The sequence below is a fragment of the Athene cunicularia genome (assembly GCF_003259725.1).
Source record: "Athene cunicularia isolate RWA chromosome 3 unlocalized genomic scaffold, athCun1 chr3_part1, whole genome shotgun sequence".
Taxonomy (NCBI): Eukaryota; Metazoa; Chordata; class Aves; order Strigiformes; family Strigidae; genus Athene; species Athene cunicularia.
This window is the reverse complement of record NW_020799097.1, coordinates 120,284,499-120,304,042: the sequence shown is the minus strand read 5'-3', so window position 1 is coordinate 120,304,042 and position 19,544 is coordinate 120,284,499. Positions and strand designations below refer to the sequence as shown.

Genomic DNA, 19,544 nt, shown 5'->3' with positions numbered 1-19,544 from the left:
GGGGGGGGGAGGGAAAATGGAAAGATGTATCTGCACAGACTATACCATATCACAGATGAAGACTAAAGAAAAAAACCCAACAGATTTAGAGAACTTCAGTGCCTCAACCCTGCTACCTGCATGCTTTATTAATAAGCAGTTATTACTTCTCTAAGTATTTCAAACAAAATGAGCCAACAAGCTAATTTATATTATCAATAAAACCAACGACTATTTTAACAGAACTAAGTAAACATAAGGCTGGAATCAAGACTTAGAGCAGATCCTTTGCCCTGGTAAGCAAGGGTACGGTTGAGGTATAATTGCCATAAGAGTGCTCATTCCGTGAGCTCAGCAAACAGAAGCCTTTGCCCAGTGCAAACAGGACACAGCCCAAGACTCCACCTACACCTACCTTGCTTAGCCTTGGGACAGCTTAAATTTGAGCCCAAGCTTACAGTTTGCATGTCAGTACATACCTCTGCAGATGGGTCAGCAGGATGTGCCTTGTTGCAGGCAAGGGGAAAGAGAAACCGTTTTTCTGGCTGATAATGGCTGTGTCTGAACATGGCACTCTCTCCTTAATGCTGACCCTGCTTTTATCAGTTTCCTTTCAGAAACCTCCACAGAACTGAGCTTTCACAGATACCACAGAACCATCTTATTGAAATCTCGTGATCTCTACTCCCTTCCAGCTCAGACAGATACACACACCAGAAGAGAGGAACAGCAAAATGTAAACAAAGTTCTGACAAGAAAACAGTACTCGTCTTTACTCCATTTACTGTCTGAATTGCATGTCACAACATCAAACTTAGCAGTATTTCCCATTAAGGCACATACACCCTCTCACGGGCTGTGAGCAGCTCGGCCAGGCTACTGGCCTGCTGTGGTACGGAAGGTGCCTGCTTACATCGCCGCTTAGCTCACCAGCGACACGGGTGAACACTGCTGAGGTGGAAAGGAGCCAAGAGTCTCCAGCAAACATGCTCAGGAGTGCTGGCTGATACAAAAGCTAAGTAGGGAAGTGAAACGTGCCCAATGAGGATCTTTAATGAAAACTGCAGTATGGTATTTTGCACAATAGGTAACACATTTGTGTGGATCCAAGTGGAAAACAAGCTTTGACAAACATCTTGTTTTGCATCAGTGGAAGTTGTAAAGTGTTGAATTTGCAGCAGGAGCAAATATACCAAAACAAGTTGTAGGGATTTTGCTGTTTTTTTTTTTCCCCTCTCGAAGATTAAAAAAAAGTAGTATTGCGAATCAAACTGTTAGAAACCTGCAGGGTCTTATTGCACTGCTAACGACCTCCATGTCCATGTTGCTAGGAAGAACCCTTGATTTTAAATACTGGTGTCATACCTTGTTCAGCTCAATTGAGAAAACGTACATAAAACAAACTTCTGTAAAGACATGTAATGACCTAAACGACCTGCTGAAGGACAGTCTTGAGCTTAGCTTTGCTGTAGAAGAAACAAATGTAAATACAGTCATGTTCTAAGTATAACAACATCATAGTATCCCACTAGCCTGTCACAAGCTTTTCATGATCATCACAAGTGGGAAGGTTCAACCTCCAGTTTCTTCAATAGCCTATCATAGTTTAGGAACAGGGAACCAGAAAGAACGGGGCTAGACATGGTAGCAATAATTTGTAAACACAGTAATGCCTTTGAAAAAAACCCTAATGTGGCAATGGCAAAGCTTGCAAGAGTGACAAGTGTCAGAACAAAACACCCATTCCAAACATAAGGCTGTGCTTTGTCGTGGAGAACTGCTCAATTCCTGGGAAAACATATTGAGAAAAATATTTGTAAATTTTATTGCACTTCTTATTGAAGCAAAATGGTTATTTTGCCGACTGCAATGCCCACAAGCTCAATGCATTATTTCTCCAGGAAAAGAAGAAATGTCTGAAAACTCACATTATCCACTTAAATGCCAGCTTGAGGATTAGGGGGAATTCTTAGAAGTCTGTGTGCAAAGTTGTACTTCACAGCGCCGTCTCCCCTTGCGTGGGTTGTCAGAAAGACATACTAATATTTTCACAGTAAAAGCAATTGCTTTGAGAATAATGTCAGCTCTTATTGTTTACAAAACCCAGAAATCAGAGCACGTGAAGCAACAAACAATTTGGCTGACCTTGCCAGCTGAGCAATATACAGTCAAGCAAGCAAAAACATGTTAGGCAAGATAGCAGTAAAGAAAACAAAACACAGACATGTGCTTTCACACGTTTTCAAGAAGCTGCTGCAAATTATTATTTTTTTTTTAAGGCAAGCCAAATGCTTGATACTAATCATGGTAAACACCCTGAACTTATGCACATGATTTTTTTTCAATATAGTTCCCATGTCTGAAAGAAATGCATTGGAAAAAGCTAAATCCAGTTGTTTCCTTAGTGCCACTTCCACGATGAAGTGCTCAAACAGGCCCAGGTTGTGGCATGACTCAGAATATCACTGTGCAGCAACGGTTATTACTGCTTTGAGAAGTCTGTAGATGCTAACAGTGATGCAGCAGCAGATGGAAGAGGTGAAGGATAAGGAACTAGGATGACGATTTTAACTATGCTCATAAAGTTTAAGAAAAAGGCAAATCTTTGGCATAAGCACAAAGGCATCTTCCAATTTTTAAACAAACTCAAGGGGAAACTTCAGAAATGAGTAATTTGGCCCGTGTTAGTGCTGACGCTGTTAATGTTTTATGATTTAGATATTTGTAATACTTCAGCTTAGTAGAAACTTCATCTTCCATAGAAGCTAGGATTTTTCTGCATGTTTGCAGTAAAATCTATTAAAAGTTACTAATCTGGAACCTTGTAATCTTTAGGTACAAGATTGTCGTTTCCTCTATAGCTATCTTCAGCTGCTTTCAAGATAACTTTTTCTAACCTGATACCCTTGTTTTAGGGAGAAAAAAAAACAAAGGCAAAGAAAAGGACACCCAACAAAACCAACCCCCGTTCCCGATTTCCCACAGAATGAAATTCTAATATATCTGAGTGTTCCTTTTCTCCTGCTTCTCAAGCAATGAAGTTTCTGTTGGGAACTTCACCTCATTACAGGGTCCTCATCATCTAAATAATGTTCAGCAATAACAAAGAACCCTGTCATAAAGCTTTTGATAGATGTTTTGCAGCCAACACATTACGGTCAGGATTTATGGGAACAATTTGGAAAAGTAAAAAATAGGACTGCCTATCATTTCGCAGAGAAATTACACATGCAAATTCAGAGGAAGACAGTATCCTTTTCTTCATGAAGACAAATTTTTAAACTAGTTTCTGGAAAGGGGGACCATATAATAAACTTCTAATTTCAATAGTAACATTAGGTAAGGAAGGAAAATTACAATAGGCCAGGTACTATGTCAGCCCTGATATACTGCTACACTTCTTTATGAGCACATTACAATTCAGAGAGCTAATAATAAAAAGAAGTGATGCTGAGATGATGAATTGATGCTATGCAATTAGACCTATTAGAATTCACAAGAGTCGACAGGCAATAATCAAACCACTTCCATGCTGCCCATTGCAATTATCTTTGCACTTAAGAATCAACAAAGCACATAATGACTTGCTCTCGATTAAGGAATTCATGAGAAATGGAATTTTAATTAGCGTGTAGAAAATTTGGGCCATTTATTACTTTACAGGACAACAGATTGTGAAAACTAGTTGAGTAGTTATAAGTGTTCAAACAGTGGTTCACATCCAAGAACACACTGATGCTTCCAAAAAGAAGTCCTGAATAACACCCCTTAAAATGGGATTGCCAAAGTAAGTGCATGTTCACTTCTAAATTCTGAAAAAAAACCCCACACAAACAAAACCATTAGAGTTCAAGACTAAATTGGAAACCATCGCTGATGTTTTCAATTACCATGATGAACAAGTCAGGTAGAATTACATTTATTTGTGGAACCTCAATACCAGAAAGTCTAATTCTACATTCTCATCACAACCTAAGACAAGAAGACAACAAAAATGCATCATCAGTTAAAATAAACAGTCTGAATAGTAACTTGAACGTTAATTTAAGTTTTCTTTTAAAAGCCCTTGAATAGGAAAATTACTTACTTTCAAACAAAATTACTTCTTATCATTCGCTGATCTTAGTACAAAACAATTTACTAATAATTTGAACAAAATCACCAGTTAATTTCTGGAAGTGGAGTTCCTTGATAATATGAAATAAAGGTTGATGGGGAAGTTGAACAATTATGCTGAACTCAAATGCTATGAAATGCACTTTAAAAAAAAACCCACAGAAATCCATACTTCAAGTGTGAATCTTGGCAGTATAGAGCTAAATATAACATTATCTGCTCACCGAAAGTAAGTCAATATGACATTAAATAACATATCAGTTTGTTAAAAACACAGTAAGTATTTTTAAAAAGTAATACTAGAGTGCCAAAACAGTTAAAGAACAGTGAATACTGGGGCATTCGGATTATTCACAATCAAATGCCAGCGACAAGAGGCGTTCCTCGGGGGTCAGTACTGGGACCAGCGCTGTTTAACATCTTTGCTGGTGACAGGGACAGCGGGATCGAGTGCAGCCTCAGCAAGTTTGCAGACAACACTGAGCTGTGTGGTATGGTTTACACACTGGAAGGAAGGGCTGTGCCATCCAGAGGGACTTGGACAGGCTGGAGAGGTGGGAATGTGCAAACCTCATGGAGCTCAACAAGGGCAAGGTCCTGCCCATGGGTCTGGGCAATCCCAAGCACAAATCCAGGCTGGGTGAGGAGTAGATTGAGCAGACCCAAGGAGAAGGACTTGGAGTAGTAGTAGATGGAAAACTGACTATGAGCCAGCAATGTGCGCTCACAGCCAGAAAGCCAACCGTGTCCTGGGCTGCATCCAGAGCAGTGTGGCCAGCAGGTCGAGGGAGGGGATTCTCCCCCTCTGCTTGGCTCTCCTGAGACCCTCCCTGCAGTGCTGTCTGTGTCCAGCTCTGGGGGCACCAACATCAGAAGGACACGGACCTGCTCAAGTGGGTCCAAAGGAGGCTGGAGCACCTCCCCTGTGAGGACAGGCTGAGAGAGTTGGGGGTGTTCAGCCTAGAACAGGCTCTGGGGAGACCTTGTAGCAGCCTTCCAGTACTTAAAGAGGCTACAGGAAAGATGGGGAGGGACTTTTTACAGGGGCATATAGTGATAGCACAAGGGGTAATGTCTTTGAACTGAGAGAGTGTAAAGTTAGATTAGATATTGAGAAATTCTTCCCTGTGAGGGTGGTGAGGCCCTGGCACAGGTTGCCCGGAGAAGTTGTGGCTGCCCCTTCCCTGGCAGGGTTTCAGGCCAGGCTGGATGGGGCTTTGGGCAACCTGGGCTGGTGGAAGGTGTCCCTGCCCATGGCAGGGGGGCTGGAACTGGGTGATCTTTAAGGTCTCTTTCAACCCAAACCATTTTATAGTTCTATGATTCTAAATAATAATCACACAGTATACAAATTGCTTATTATCTGAAAAGCGTGCCCCATGCTTTGAGCATTTCCTATTTTGCTACGGATAAGCAATTGGACTTTTAGTGCTTAAAATTTGTCAGAACTATGTCATTTTTTTCTATTGTCAAGGAACCGTTTCAACAGTTCTGATTCTTGGTTCTGTGGGGGAGCCCTGTCTTTCTAATAGCTCCATTAAAATAACATTCATAACAACCTGAATGGCTTCTTGTAAGTGATGATACATCAAAAAAAGGGGAAAAAAGGCACATTGGGATTCACTCTTAAAGTCACCTATGTGCTCTGGGCTCTGGGAAACAGCAGGGAAAGCAGCAGGCACTCTGCTGCCCTAGGGCCATCCCTCCCACAAAGGGAACATTTACACACTGCTGCAGAGTCACCATTTTCACCCCATGCAACATTTTCAGGAAAAGGGCTCTCATGGAAATGTCCTTCTGTCCCCAGCATCTCCAACCCTGCTGGAATTGCCCCGCTGGAGCAGGGAGAGCTCATCACAGGTTAAAGCAGCAAAACGTGCCGCTGTCACTTGAGATGAGGACTGGCCACAGGCTGGCTCCGACACAAGGATACCAAAAGCTGGCACCGAACCCTCCCTGCCTCACTGCCCACCTTCTGGTCTGATGTCAAGCGCAGCATGTTTAAACCAGCACATCTCAGCCAGGGTATTACAAAAGCCGCTGAGAACCGCCCTTGCTTCCTACCCAGTGCTCATTCCTGCAGCTGCAAGATGAGGAAGTTGGGGAAGTGGCATAACCTATTTACTTTGCTACAGTTGTTGAACATGAGTGGTATCTGTGAAAAGAATGGAATTTGACTCGTCTAGATGTTGCAGCAAAGATGCTTTTGGAAAGGATTTGAGCACAGTGAATCCTCTTGGAGTCGCAGGGTGGATGCAGTGTGAACTATTCAGACATACCAGAAAATTTGGTTCAGAGGACAAGCGACAGTATCAGTGCTTGAAAAAAAATAACACAGTTAATTCAAAATATGCTTACAAGGTAAAGAACATGGTTACTCCAAAAAGGGTTCCTAGATTAACATCAAAATCTGTTAAACATGTCATAAAAAGCACTGTGCTGCTGAGGATTGTTACAAGTGAACCTGAACTAAGTGATTCTCTGTGCCGCAGAATTTACAAGATCATGGCTCAGTACCTCATTAAAATTAGGGTTCTGTTAATTAAAACCTTCTTTCAAGTGATAGATGACTATTGTGGATATAAGCTGTGCATACTGTTGAAACTTCATATTAGGAATAGATAACAGACATAAAGTATATTTCCCTGCGTGGAAATATATTTGGGGGACTGCTCCTATGGAAGCAAAAAATTCGTTATACTGCAGTACAGAAAGTGGGGACAGGTAGAAGGTTCTGTAAAATTCAGGAAAGGCTTATTAGCACCCAACTTTATCAAAAAATCTCTGAACTAACAATATATTTTTCACAGGTTTCCCGTCTTGAGAAAACCAATAAGTTTACAAGGAGATTGAATAGCCTTAGCAGTGAAGTTTTTTGCACCCCCACCCAAATCCTTTCATTTGAGAATTTAGTAACTACACATTTCATTAAAAGGCACAATGATAAAGAAAAACAATGGATAGAAGTGTGCTTGATATACTTACAGAGTGTGTAAAATTTATTTTCTCCTGAAAATGTCTCACCTAAAACCTCATTGATTTCTAGGAAAACATAACACTACATTTTAACACTGAATGGGACTTCTCAGAGAGGAGGGATATCTCCTACAGAGAATGAACCCAACATCCCTTAAAAAAAGTAGAACAAGTATTTGGATTTTTAGAGATTCATCAGAGATGACATGGAAAGTCCACTGAGTGCAAGAAAATCAACGAAAAATCCCTAAGATCATGTAAAGGGGAGGCATCAGCTGTGCTATATAATGAGAAAACAAGTAGCACACTTTAAAAACTTATCATTTAACCAATAAGTAATAAAGTTGCTAAATATAACTTCTTATTAGAAGGAAGCTTTTTTTTTTTTTTTTTTAAATTTTGGTAACTTCTTAAAGAACAGTGTGTTTGACAAGAACCTTCAGTGCTATTTGAATATTCAAGTCTAGTCTTTATACAGCTAACCCTTCAAAATACTTTATTTGATTCTTTAATGGTTTCTGTGGTTTGAGGGAATTCAAATTCCTTCCTTATTTCCATGACTAAACAGTAATTTCAAGACCTGAAGATTTGGATTACTTATAAATTAAGTGTGTGTCGAGTCTAGGTAACGTTGCAACAAAGGAGAGAAATTATGGAGATCAGAGGTCATTTTTCCTCACCCATATCAGAAAAGAGTAAGGAGGAAACTTAACCATGCTTAGTCACTAACAGCTCTGAACCAATACAAACCTATCTAGGGAGATCATCAGATCCATGAGCCCTTCTGCAAATACTTGAATGTTCAGGTAAAGTTTCCAGAATTAGCTATGACTGAGAAGACTCAAAACTGTGGGTCTTTACTCACAGTTTTGACCCAGCAAATGCAAAAGGTGGAAAATGGTACAGACCTACATTCAGCACGGGCTCAATTTTAAACATAAGTATTATCTTACTTCTGGGCAGTGGTTTTGTGACTTTGATAGGGAATAAGCTACCAGGCAAAAATACAACTGCAGAATATCCTCAGCATTTACTTGCTTTTAACCCCTAAAAGTATCAGCACTGGCATGTGGAGTAACTAACATATCCAACACAATAATTAGAGTAGCAAAAAGGTAGGAAACAAACTGATGAAACAGTATTATGTGATTTTTCTGCCTGTAATGGAGGGAGCTGATGGGACTTCAAAGTTTCTGTACCTTCACCTGGCATCATCTTGATGAGAAGCTGTTACTCCCCCGCTTTCCCCCAAAGGAAAGCATCCTTGCTCTGGGGAGCTAATTCCCTGCCATAGCTCAGGGCTGTGCGGAAAGACACTCTCAGTAATTAGGCACAGTTATACAAGCATTTTCAAAGGGATGATGCTTTCAGGAAAGTAAAGAGCCAATTGGGCCTTGTTGACCAGAAACCAGAACAGTAAAACCCTGGAGAGTTCATACTGATTGGCTTTTTACTTCTGCATTTTATTGCAGGGAAACTTAAATGAATGAAATGCGGCCAGACATGTTTGGACCACACAAATTCATTTTAAGTCCAAAATTTCTACCTTGTGTTCATGTCTCTTCTGTATAATGGAGCCTCTCCCTTTTTCACTCTGCCCCTATGCTTCTTCACTAACATGCTTACGTATGATAATGATTTTTCTGAAATAGAAAATTAAATCAAACCATATTTTAATAAAAATAAATGGAGCAGAAGATAAACAAATCAATATTAAGTAGCATTTTTTACAACTTTCACAGAAATAAAACAATCAGCACATTAGCAGTGAACGCAATAATAAAATTAGCCAATTAGGATATTTAAGTGATTACCACACTGAATCAAAAGATTAGCTGAAATAAATATGGATAAGCTCCGCTGAGAGAAGAGTCTGCACTGTCCTCCTCTGTGTCAAGTGGAAAGTGCTTATGCAACACAGTAGATTAGGTTGTGTGTACGGCAATAAATCTGATCTGTTACTCTCACTGAACTAGTGTTTGAAGATACCTTAAAAGCAAATGAGATTCTAGTTCTGCCCATGTTAATTGTTGCTGTAATACTACTTGCAGCATCCTTTGGCATCAAGATTTACCACAGTTATAATCAGCCTTTTAGCAATGCTACCAACTCTAAAATAATCTAAAAGGTTTAAATATTAATAGCACTTCAATGCTTCTCTCCCAGATGGCAACAGAGCTGACTGACATTGCCTCCTATAATACAGCACTGCTTATCCTCTGAATGTCCCCAATATAAAACCGTTTTAATCTTTTGTTGCTGTTGTAAAACTTGATCTACTGTGGGACAACATAATTAAGTGTCAACTTTTGGATATACGGTACAAAAAGTAGATGGAATAATCCAGCCCGTACGTCACCAATAATTCAGTTTACGGCTCAGTGATAATGGGATTCCAGATTATTAGCTGAAAGGCACAGTATTTTACCCCTCACGGCACTGGACTAAGATGTACCTCTGTCGCACTCAGTGCGTTTTCAGCACGTTTGCTTGCTGCTCCCTTTTCTCTTCCATTAGCCTGTTAAAAGCTTTATGATACTCATGCTGTATGACTGCACTGCGTAGCCAACTGGAAAGAAACAGCACTTTGATTACAAGTCTCTGATGATCTGTTAGTTCTTGTAAAAGTTATGGAGTGGTTATGAAATCAAATATCGGGTGCGTAAGGAGATTAGCAGAGGAACGGGATTTTGTATCAGTATCTTAAGGAAGACTAATGAAGGAGAGAGAGCTGTTAAAGTAATTGTTCTTGTCTGGGGCTTGAAGACCTCTATGAATCTGGACATCTACCTATGCCTCTGACAACATGCAGAGGAGTCAGTGCCATCCACGAGCCATTACTTGTCTTCTATCCTTGCTATCCCTATAATAAAGAGGAGGAAATAACGACACACTATGTTAGGAAATATATATCTATTATATACATGCCTATTAATACGTGGTTATAAACACATGCAACTAGAACAAAGCTACATGAAACAGAGAACAAGGGGAGTGAGAATTTAAGAAAAGAAACCAAACTGAACATTAACACATAATAACGTATTTGTTGAACTATTTGTTGGTTTAAAGCAAGCTATTACATACTTTAAATAAATAATTCAGAAACTAGGCAGCACACTGAAAAAGCGAGTGGCCGTCAGTATAGACATCACGTATATGAGGAAGCCAGAAGCAACTGTAAAATGACAGAAGAAACTCACTCTTCTGTAGCCACAATTTTTAATCTGTGGGCCCTGATCCTTTTCAAAGCTGATTACACGCAGGTGAGGTTTGCTCCACTGGTTCCTGTGCCAGGGCACTCAGTAATAGCAGCTGAGCAAACAACGCAGCCTTTGACGCAGGCAAAAGACCTCGAATATAAACCAAGATCCACAGGCTCTCTCAAATATGGGATGCTATTATAGACAGACAAGTCTTTGACAAACACAGCAGCTGCCGCAGCAGCTAGTCTTGCTGAAGGACTCGCCCAAACCGCCCTGCTTCCATCATTACAGCAGTCATCTGGCGGCCCACGAGAGGGACCGCACACACAGAGTGGCTTTTTTTTTTTTTTTCCTGCAAAGACGGATCTGTGCTCCTGAAGGCTGAATAGTGCCAGGTGAAGTAAGGCAGCTAGATTGCAACTGTGAGGCACTGCCATGTAATAAGTTACACAAAGGACAGTAGGGTTTGCTTCATCGGCATATAACCTCTATCTACAACAGTTAACCTAATGTGTTTACTTTATTACCCACAATATGCATCCGTCGAAAGATGCTGCAGTGTGTTATTTAAACACAAACCATTATGAATATTTTTATGCAGCCGCTATTCCCCCCTAGCGCATATTATTTCCATTTTAGCTTGGTAGTTTTCTCAACGAAGGCTCCTTGGCGTAGGTCCACGTGGGAACATCAACTGATAAGACTTTAAATCAACCTCCTTGTTAGTGGAAGCACACAATACTATTATCCAGCGACTTGATATTCCTGCTAAAGAGCAGGAGGTCAATTCTCTTCACTAAGTTAATACCTCCACAGAATAATTCCCCAGCTGGCCCGTCAAGAGAAAAATCTCCTCACTGCATGGCACATCCCAGGCCACCAGGACTTAGCCATGACCGCGGGCATGACCAACTCCCTGGCAGCTGCCACTGTATTCAGATCTGTACCGATGCTCCACTGCATTTCACCAGCTTTTAATCCACATTAGCCCAAAAAGCTATTGCAGAGACAATAAAGCTAACTACGTTAGGGTAAAAGCAGAGCAGTGTACCGAGGAATCAGGCATGATACTGTTTTTCTTTGATGCTTTGAAGCCAGCAGAGTTATGCATTTTAAAACACTGTTCCGTTGTGTAGATCTAGGATTCAAAAAATAAATCCAGTTAGTTTAAACAGCATCTGTATACCAAAACAACCAAAGGGCAAAATTTTTTGCCTATGCGTAAGAAAAAAATAGATACTGCGAGCAGCAGGGAAACCAGTCAGTTCCACAAATTTCATCCACATATTAAAACAGATGCCCAACTGTAAATACACACATATATCCAGCAGAGCACGTAACCACATCTTTTCATTTAAATTCTACTAGAGTCAATCGGTTTCAAGTACAACTATCTGGCCAGTGACACTGTTCAGTACTAAACTGTATTTCAAACTTAATATTGAATCTCATTTTGACAGCAGTCTCATACAATTTAAAAAATTAAATAAACCAAACCACACTCCACACCTTTGTGGATTATGTATTAAGAAAAACAAGGTGCTGGAGACAAGCATTTTTGTAAAAGCTTTTGAGAAGTTCAACAGTAGCAAAACACGAGTAAATCATGCAAGCCCATCTAGTAATTTAATTCCCACCCTTGAATCATTGTTTTTGTATAGATAATAAGCCTTACATCAAAAAAGTGTTACACATGAATCAGAGAAGCTTGACATGATTAACAACACTGGACCAGACACCCTGATAGAAGGCAAACTGCCATTATTAAACAGTGATGAACGAGTTTTCCTCTTCTCAAGCACTAGCTATAGTATTATAGCATTCCCACCACTTACCAAGAATCAGACTCTCAATTTCTAACTGAATGAACTGAGATCAATGTCACATCCACTATCTGATTTATAAGACTACGCATACTGAGGATGTTTATAAAAGTTTTTAAAACTCTTGTGCATTTATGCTCACTTCAAAACAATAGTGTAGAATACTATTATTATAAATAATTAAAAATATAAACCACGGCAATTTCATCGTGAGAAACAAAACTATACAGTTAGAAGAGTGAGGTTTAAAGATAAAACCTAAAAATTTTGATTACATGGAAAAGAATGCCATCCTAGAGATGGTTACAGGGTAGACAGATGCTTAATTCTAGGGTTCAGACATCAGGAACTGACCTTGTAACACATGAAAGGTTGCCAGTATGTTAAATAGATAAAGCATTTGAAAATACCGTCATATAAAATGTTGATAAGGCCTAAAACAAGAGAGAAGAGTTTCTTTCACTTCTTTTTAGGGAAGATTTGCAATCGTCAACTTCAGTGTTTGCGAAAGGACTGAGACATTTTGCTGAATCACAGAATGAATGACCAGTGACAGAAAATGTTTTGCTTTATTATCATGCCCACATTCCCAGCTGGGATCACTTGAAGCACCAGAGTCTCAGCTCAATTCTGTACCAATTATTCCTTGGCTTTCTGGCAGCATTTTTGCCAGATGTCATTGGCTTTGAGGGCTCTCTGCATCAGTTCACGTGTTTACATGTTGTGAACATGTGCCACTTGGAAACCGAGCTGGATTTGTCCCTCTCCAATTTCAGTTAGGCATTGGCAAAAACATCTGGTACTGGGGAAGAGCTAAACATCCGTTGACTTTCAGTAGAAACAGGTAGTTATGCTATAATGTCTCTGAATATATCTTTTATTTTCCACCATCATATTGCCATCCCTTTGAAAGAACCTGACTAGTATTTTGGGAAAAGAAATAATGTTTCCTACTATAGAGAGAAGCCAAACAAGACAGTCCTTTAGTGCAAGATTTCAGAGTTGTCATTATTGATCAGTTTTATACTATATTAAAGTGAACCACTGTGCACCAGCAGCACCGATTTTAGCACAACCATTCAGTAACCTCCCCACACCCTGTCAAACCAGATCCGTAGACTCCAGAAGTTTTCAAGCCGTTACCAGAGAATACATCTGCCTGCTGTCAGGAGCAAACTTTTTATTTTCATTTCAAAACTCTGCAATGAAAGGCAAATTTAGAGGACCAGTTGCCTTGGTGAAAATGCAGAGCTTGCTCTTCTGTCCACACCAGAGAAAGTTTTGCAGACATTTCCAGCACAGATGGATTGAAGCTAAGACAATTTATTTTGTGAGTGAAACAAATAATGACTACAGCAAGACCCTGGCAGCACTGTCATGATTTAGATGCAAGGCTCTCTGGATGGCTCCCAACTACAGATTATTCATGTCTTGCACTATGCTTCTGCACAACGCCAAAATTATTGGGAAGAGTTAGACAACAGATGCTAAGGTCCCCCAAACCCTGTAATTGTAGCTAGAGGGATGATCATGATCTTTGATTATAATGCTGTTTTACTCTGAAAGCTCCCAACATGCAGAGAAGAGGGTTGTGTTCCATACTTCAAAATGGCAAAAGCTTTTTTTGAAAGAGTTGGCCCCTTTGTCCTAAAGCACAGGGTAAACTGAGATCCCAAGAAACGACTATAAATGCTACCATAACAACACACTCATATAGAGAAAAATGTCAAGAGTCACTAAAGCCGAAGAGATCCACTCCAATTCAGACATCATGTAAAAGACTGTGCCTTTGCAAGTTTAATACCTGATGGCATTCTGGCAACAGTGTAGATTCAGTGGAAATTCCAGTAAGTTCCAACACAATTAAAAACCAAAGAACATCACTATATTTATGAGCTCTACATCTAAGTCCTGACTCCATCCTACCTAGGCTTCTCTTAAAAACTCCTTGTCACATGACAGTAGGCTGGTAAATATCTCATTATGAACAATCTAGATCCAAAAGTAGGCTTTAACTGTCAAAGAAAGTGTATCTAACCAAATTTATATCCAATGTAAATTGCTATGCTATCATATTCTGCAATTATTTAATTTGGAGGGTTTATTTTTAAATGGAATACCGAAGCATTGCATGTGACTGTTGCCTGCAAATGTCTCTTGCAGACCTTATGAATTTCATGAAGCTTAACATGACGCAACAATTTGCACTCATGGCCCAGAAAGCCAACTGTATCCTAGGCTGCATCAAGAGCAGTGTGGCCAGAAGGTCAAGGAAGGGGATTCTCCCCCCTCTACTCTGCTCTTGTAAGACCCCACCTGGATCCAGCTCTAGGGCCCCCAACGTAAGGAGGACACAGACCTGCTAAAGTGGGTCCAGAGGAGGCCACAAAGATTATCAGAGGGCTGGAGCACCTCCCCTGTGAGGACAGACTGAGAGAGTTGGGGGTGTTCAGCCTGGAGAAGAGAAGGCTGTGGGGAGACCTTAGAGCAGCCTCCCAGGACTTAAAGGGGCTACAAGAAGGGTGGGGAGGAACTTTTTACAAGGGCACATAGCAATAGCACAAGGGGTAGTGGCTTTAAACTGAGAGAGTAGATTTAGTTTAAATACTGGGAAGAAATTCTGCCTGTGAGGGTGGTGAGGCCCTGGCACAGGTTGCCCGGAGAAGCTGTGGCTGCCCCCTCCCTGGCAGGGTTCAAGGCCAGGCTGGACGGGGCTTTGGGCAACCTGGGGCGGTGGAAGGTGTCCCTGCCCATGGCAGGGGAGTTGCAATAGATGATCTTTAAGGTCCCTTCCAACACAAACCATTTGATAATTCTACGATTATCAGCAAAAAGTATAATTTGCAGGCATAAAGTCAATATAACAGATAACTAAAACCTTTTCAAATGAATGTGAATGACAAGTACAATGCTTAAGGCAAACTGTGGTTAATGTTTCTGAATACTTAATGATATGTTTATCTTTTTCTCACCAGCTAGTATCTTCATGTAATTTTTTTTTTTTAAGAGACAGCCTTATATATTTTGATTAAAACAAAATTATATTTCAAGCACAAGGAGCCAAAAAAGCCAATCTTGCTATCAGCTGGGAAAAAAAGGGGGTTTTGTTTAAACTGTCAAAAGTTAAGCATGTCAGGACTGAAACGTTAATCTATTTTCAATACTGATCTGTCAATCTGTATGAAGTCTTTTTATTAAGTTCTGTTTCTCTTACAAGAACAGTATATTTACAAATCTCAATTTGCTTAGTGCAAACAAAGTACCAAGGTAATCTGTACACAACATATCATGCAAAAAAAAAATAAAAATTGGAGAGTCTGATGATCACTGTAAGGTAAACTATAGTTCCTTAAGTTATAAATCATGCTGTTCTGTCTTCTTCATTCAAGGAAAGATTCAAATACTTTGTTTCCCTGCTAATAATACTTCAGTTGGCCTTTATATTACCTCTGGTTATGTCAACCCACCCGATTCTATCAGGTATTCATTATCTCTTACGTTATATAGCCAAACGCAAAGCAGAGAATTGAAAGACGAAGTTCAATTGCTACATATCATGCAACAGAAACTTAATTTGCATTTATAGTAAATTCAGCTGCACTAATTTGATAACACAGAAACAAAAAAAAAGTTAATTATGTCTCTCAAATTTCAAAGCTTGATCAAAATAAGTGATTTTTTTTAGTGAACAAAACTTGAGTATCTTGCATATGCCCAACCACAATAAGACACAAGAGGTTTTGCAAATGTACGTATTGCACACAACAGCAGACCTCCTTCCTCAACACAAACTGCATTCAGAGTTAAAATAAGAGTGCCAGAAAGAAAAAAAAAAACAAACGACTAGAGGTTGTTGCAGAACACAATCCATGTGGAATTTATCAATGTATGATTTCAAAAAAAGAACTTCTCACTCTGGTAGACCCTACAGTAAACTCTTAATGAGCAACTCGCCATTTCTGAGGTGATGGAGGGATACTGTCTCAGTGTAGAACCAGAAACCGAGGGGCAGAGCAGGGGGAAGTAACACACCAACAGACCTCAGTAGGCAAGAGGAGTCAGTCATTTAAAAAAAAAAAAAAAAAAAAAAAAAATCACCACTGAATTACACTGGAAGCCCCTGTCTCCCTATAAATTAGGTTTTGAGGAATCCAATAACTACTTGCCAAGTGACGCCTCATGAAAGCAGGGATAGTGCAATGCAGAATATAAGGCTCAAAGGGTCCTGAGAAATTTCGACTGATGTTCACACAATTGGAGGGGAAATGAGGGAGCAGCAAACTATGCTCTGCCAACCTACCCCACTCCACCATGTTATTTCTTTAATTTGTTCTACCTGTCTGCTCAGATTATCTAATGTGAATCTCAAGCTGCAATAACACTGCTGGCCAAGACACTGGATAAATTACTTTTGATGGAATTCGGAAATTTGTGCTGTAATTGGGTGTTCCTCAGTGATTGACAGTGGGCTTTGCCTGATCATCACGCTGAGCCAGAAAGATTTCAAGCCTGGTGGGTTTTCTGTGCCAAGGGAAGATTTCTGCAGCTCCTTGAAGCTAGAAGTAAAATTCCTTCCTCACACCATTAACTAAGATGCTTACAACACTTCCTAGAAAACAGACCTAATACTGCTTACAATTATTGGGGATCATTGTCAAAGGCTTCAGTGGGGAAAGAAGTGGTAATTTCAAGAGTAAAGTTTGGTCCCAGTTTAAGACTACATACCCAGAGACCACAGAAGGTAAATGTGTTGCCCAGCCTGAGGGTGCCCAGGAGCCAAAAGCAGAAGGGAGAGCAAGACCCCCATCATTGCAGATTGTGCATGTCCTGACACTGCTTTTCCTACTAAGAAACAGAGTCCATCCATGCAATTCATATCCATGTGCATTTTCTTAGCCATCCCCAGGAGCATCTGAGCTCACACAGACCAGAGGAGAGTTTGGGCCAAGTTTGCCCCATAGAGGAACAATAACAATATTGGAAGATTCAACCAAAAAGTTAAGAGTGTTATATAGAGTGTGCAGATCTATACTGCCCATCAGCATGCACACTGCAGATACACTTTTTCTTTCCAATTAGTCTGGTATTGGAGGGAGGGGTGGTGGTGAGGGGAAAAAACCCAGCAGAGTTTCAAGTGCACAGAGCCTGCAAGTGGACTCTTGAGCTTTTCGGGTGATTTGTAGCTGATCTCCTGAAGGAACAGAAACTAATGAGAAAAACAAAGTCCCTCTAATCTGTCTTTGCTTGCAAATTCTTTCCTATAATCCCCATCTTTGTTCCCTCCTGGTAGGCTGTTCACCAAATTTACATTTCAGAGTCTTCACAAACATTCCTTTCGTGCTGCTACTGACAAGACATACAATCACCCTACCTGAGCCTACTACTTATAAACAAACAAAAGGATTGCCAGCTTTTTTGTGTGCCTTTGAAAAACCGAAGTGATTAAATATTGAGAACCTTCAAATATTTAACAAGACACTCAGCACAAAGAAATCTGGAAATTTAATTTTCCAACGGGGGGGGGGGTATCACCCATTTAAAAAAAAATAATAGGATGGTGAAGAGCTACAGGTGGATTTCAGTATCTTAAATTATATTTACAGAGTAAAGAGGAAGCAGTAGGAGATGACAAAAATGTTAACTACCATGTAAGTATTAAAAAGTAAAGGGAATAACCAGATCTGCCCTGAGCAGACGCAGTGAGATCGATTAAAAAGGGAGGAGAACCAAAGGTGAACATACAACTTAGCTATTTATATTCTTGCAACAGTTCAGAAACTCCCAAGTTTGTTATAGGGGAAAATCATATAAGACAATATAACAAACTTGGATGTGCAGGAAGGACTAAAAAGCAAGAAGTTTTGATATAACAAAGCACTATAACTGCCATCACTTGAGTGAAATAGTGCTAATTTTCATTTCTATCACCTTATCTCACAAATTAAAGAGCTCAGATCACAATAGTCCATAAAAGAGCTATAAATCAGTTAAGGAACAGACTTATTTTCATACATATAAATACACAACGAAAATTTAACCCATCTAGTCAGACGCCACCTAAAAAGGGGCAAAGAATACAGTCTTCACTGTGCTGGGCTCCTTACTGGGACAGGTCATGGAACAAATCTATCCCTTGTGGGGCTGTCCAAAACACACAGACCAGAAAAAATCTTCCTCAAATTAGTGACACTCAAACAGCTTGCATTCTTTTGTCTCCCCTGTGCTTCAGTATCAGTCTTTAAAAATGGGAGAGGGAAAAATGACATTTCCCTGCATAGGAACGGTATTGCAGAGCTGCATTTGAAATTCTTCCCGAGATACCTTTCAGATTGAGGGGCTGGAAGAGGTCACCAAGATAAACTATGTATAACCATTTCAATCACAAAGCCGAGAGAAAGCAGTGGGTGAATTTCAAAACCCGACCCTTGCCAAAAAAGAAATTTTCCTCTCTCTCTGACTGCATTCAATTTTCTAAATTCACTGTTTAAGACTTTCACCCTCCTCCTGGGAGTCGGGTACCAGTGAGGGCCACGAGGAAGTTTTCCAGATATGTGGCCCAGCAAATTTTTTTGGACATTGTATATTAAGTTAATTCACTTTTTGTGACCTAGAAATCAGCTACACTGACAGTGTCTTTTTCAGCATCTAAGTGTCTCTGTACAAGAGCTATTAACAGCAAAAAGCTACCAATTAAAAGAATCTCTTTATAAAAGACACAATTATCTTCTAGAGATGACTTATTAACACAGGAACTGTTAATTTTAACAAGGTACAAAATCAGACTTTCAAGGAAAGCTCCTGTTATTTAAAAAAATATTGTATTGAGGGAAATGTTTTACATACACTAAAGGTTTGCTTCTTTTTGTTGGGGAGCAGGGGGAAGTGATCCCTAAGAAATAAACATTAGGTATATTTGCCAGGATGAACATTTAGATTCAATAAGGGCTGATGGGGTTGTGTCACAGCCCAATGTTAAATCTATTAAATCTTTATAGCAACTGGCATTAGCAGAAGTGTTTGATTAACAGGCTAATGAGTACACTGGTACTTGCTGGTACTCTGGTTTTAATCATCAAAAGGTAATTCTTATCCGAATTCCCAAACTTGAGGATACATCTACGTTTTAATATTAGTGCTGGTGATCACAGCAATATCAAAGTCAGGCTGCACCATAAGCCTACAGGAAAAACAGAGCAATAATGAGATTTACATCAGTGTTTCTCACAATGGTTTCAATTAAAAGTATGCAACAGTGATACCATCAAACTAAAAATTGGTTCTGCATGACTGAAATGAAGGCCTACTGCACTGACTGTATTTATACTCAGTTATTGAGCAGTGACCCTTGACTTTCTGAGGAGGCAGGCAGCCAAAAAGTTGCATTAAAACACAGCTTGAAATCCAGCCAGTTTCCAGAATTCATTCTGGAAGGGAATGAACCCTA

At 39.9% G+C, this 19,544-nt stretch overlaps 1 protein-coding gene across 5 annotated transcripts in view; it reads right to left on the bottom strand.

The window, feature by feature from the left end:
* MACROD2 (MACRO domain containing 2) overlaps window positions 1-19,544 on the bottom strand; it is an 887,639-nt gene that overhangs the window by 384,531 nt on the left and 483,564 nt on the right. The gene's annotated exons all lie outside the window — the stretch shown is intronic.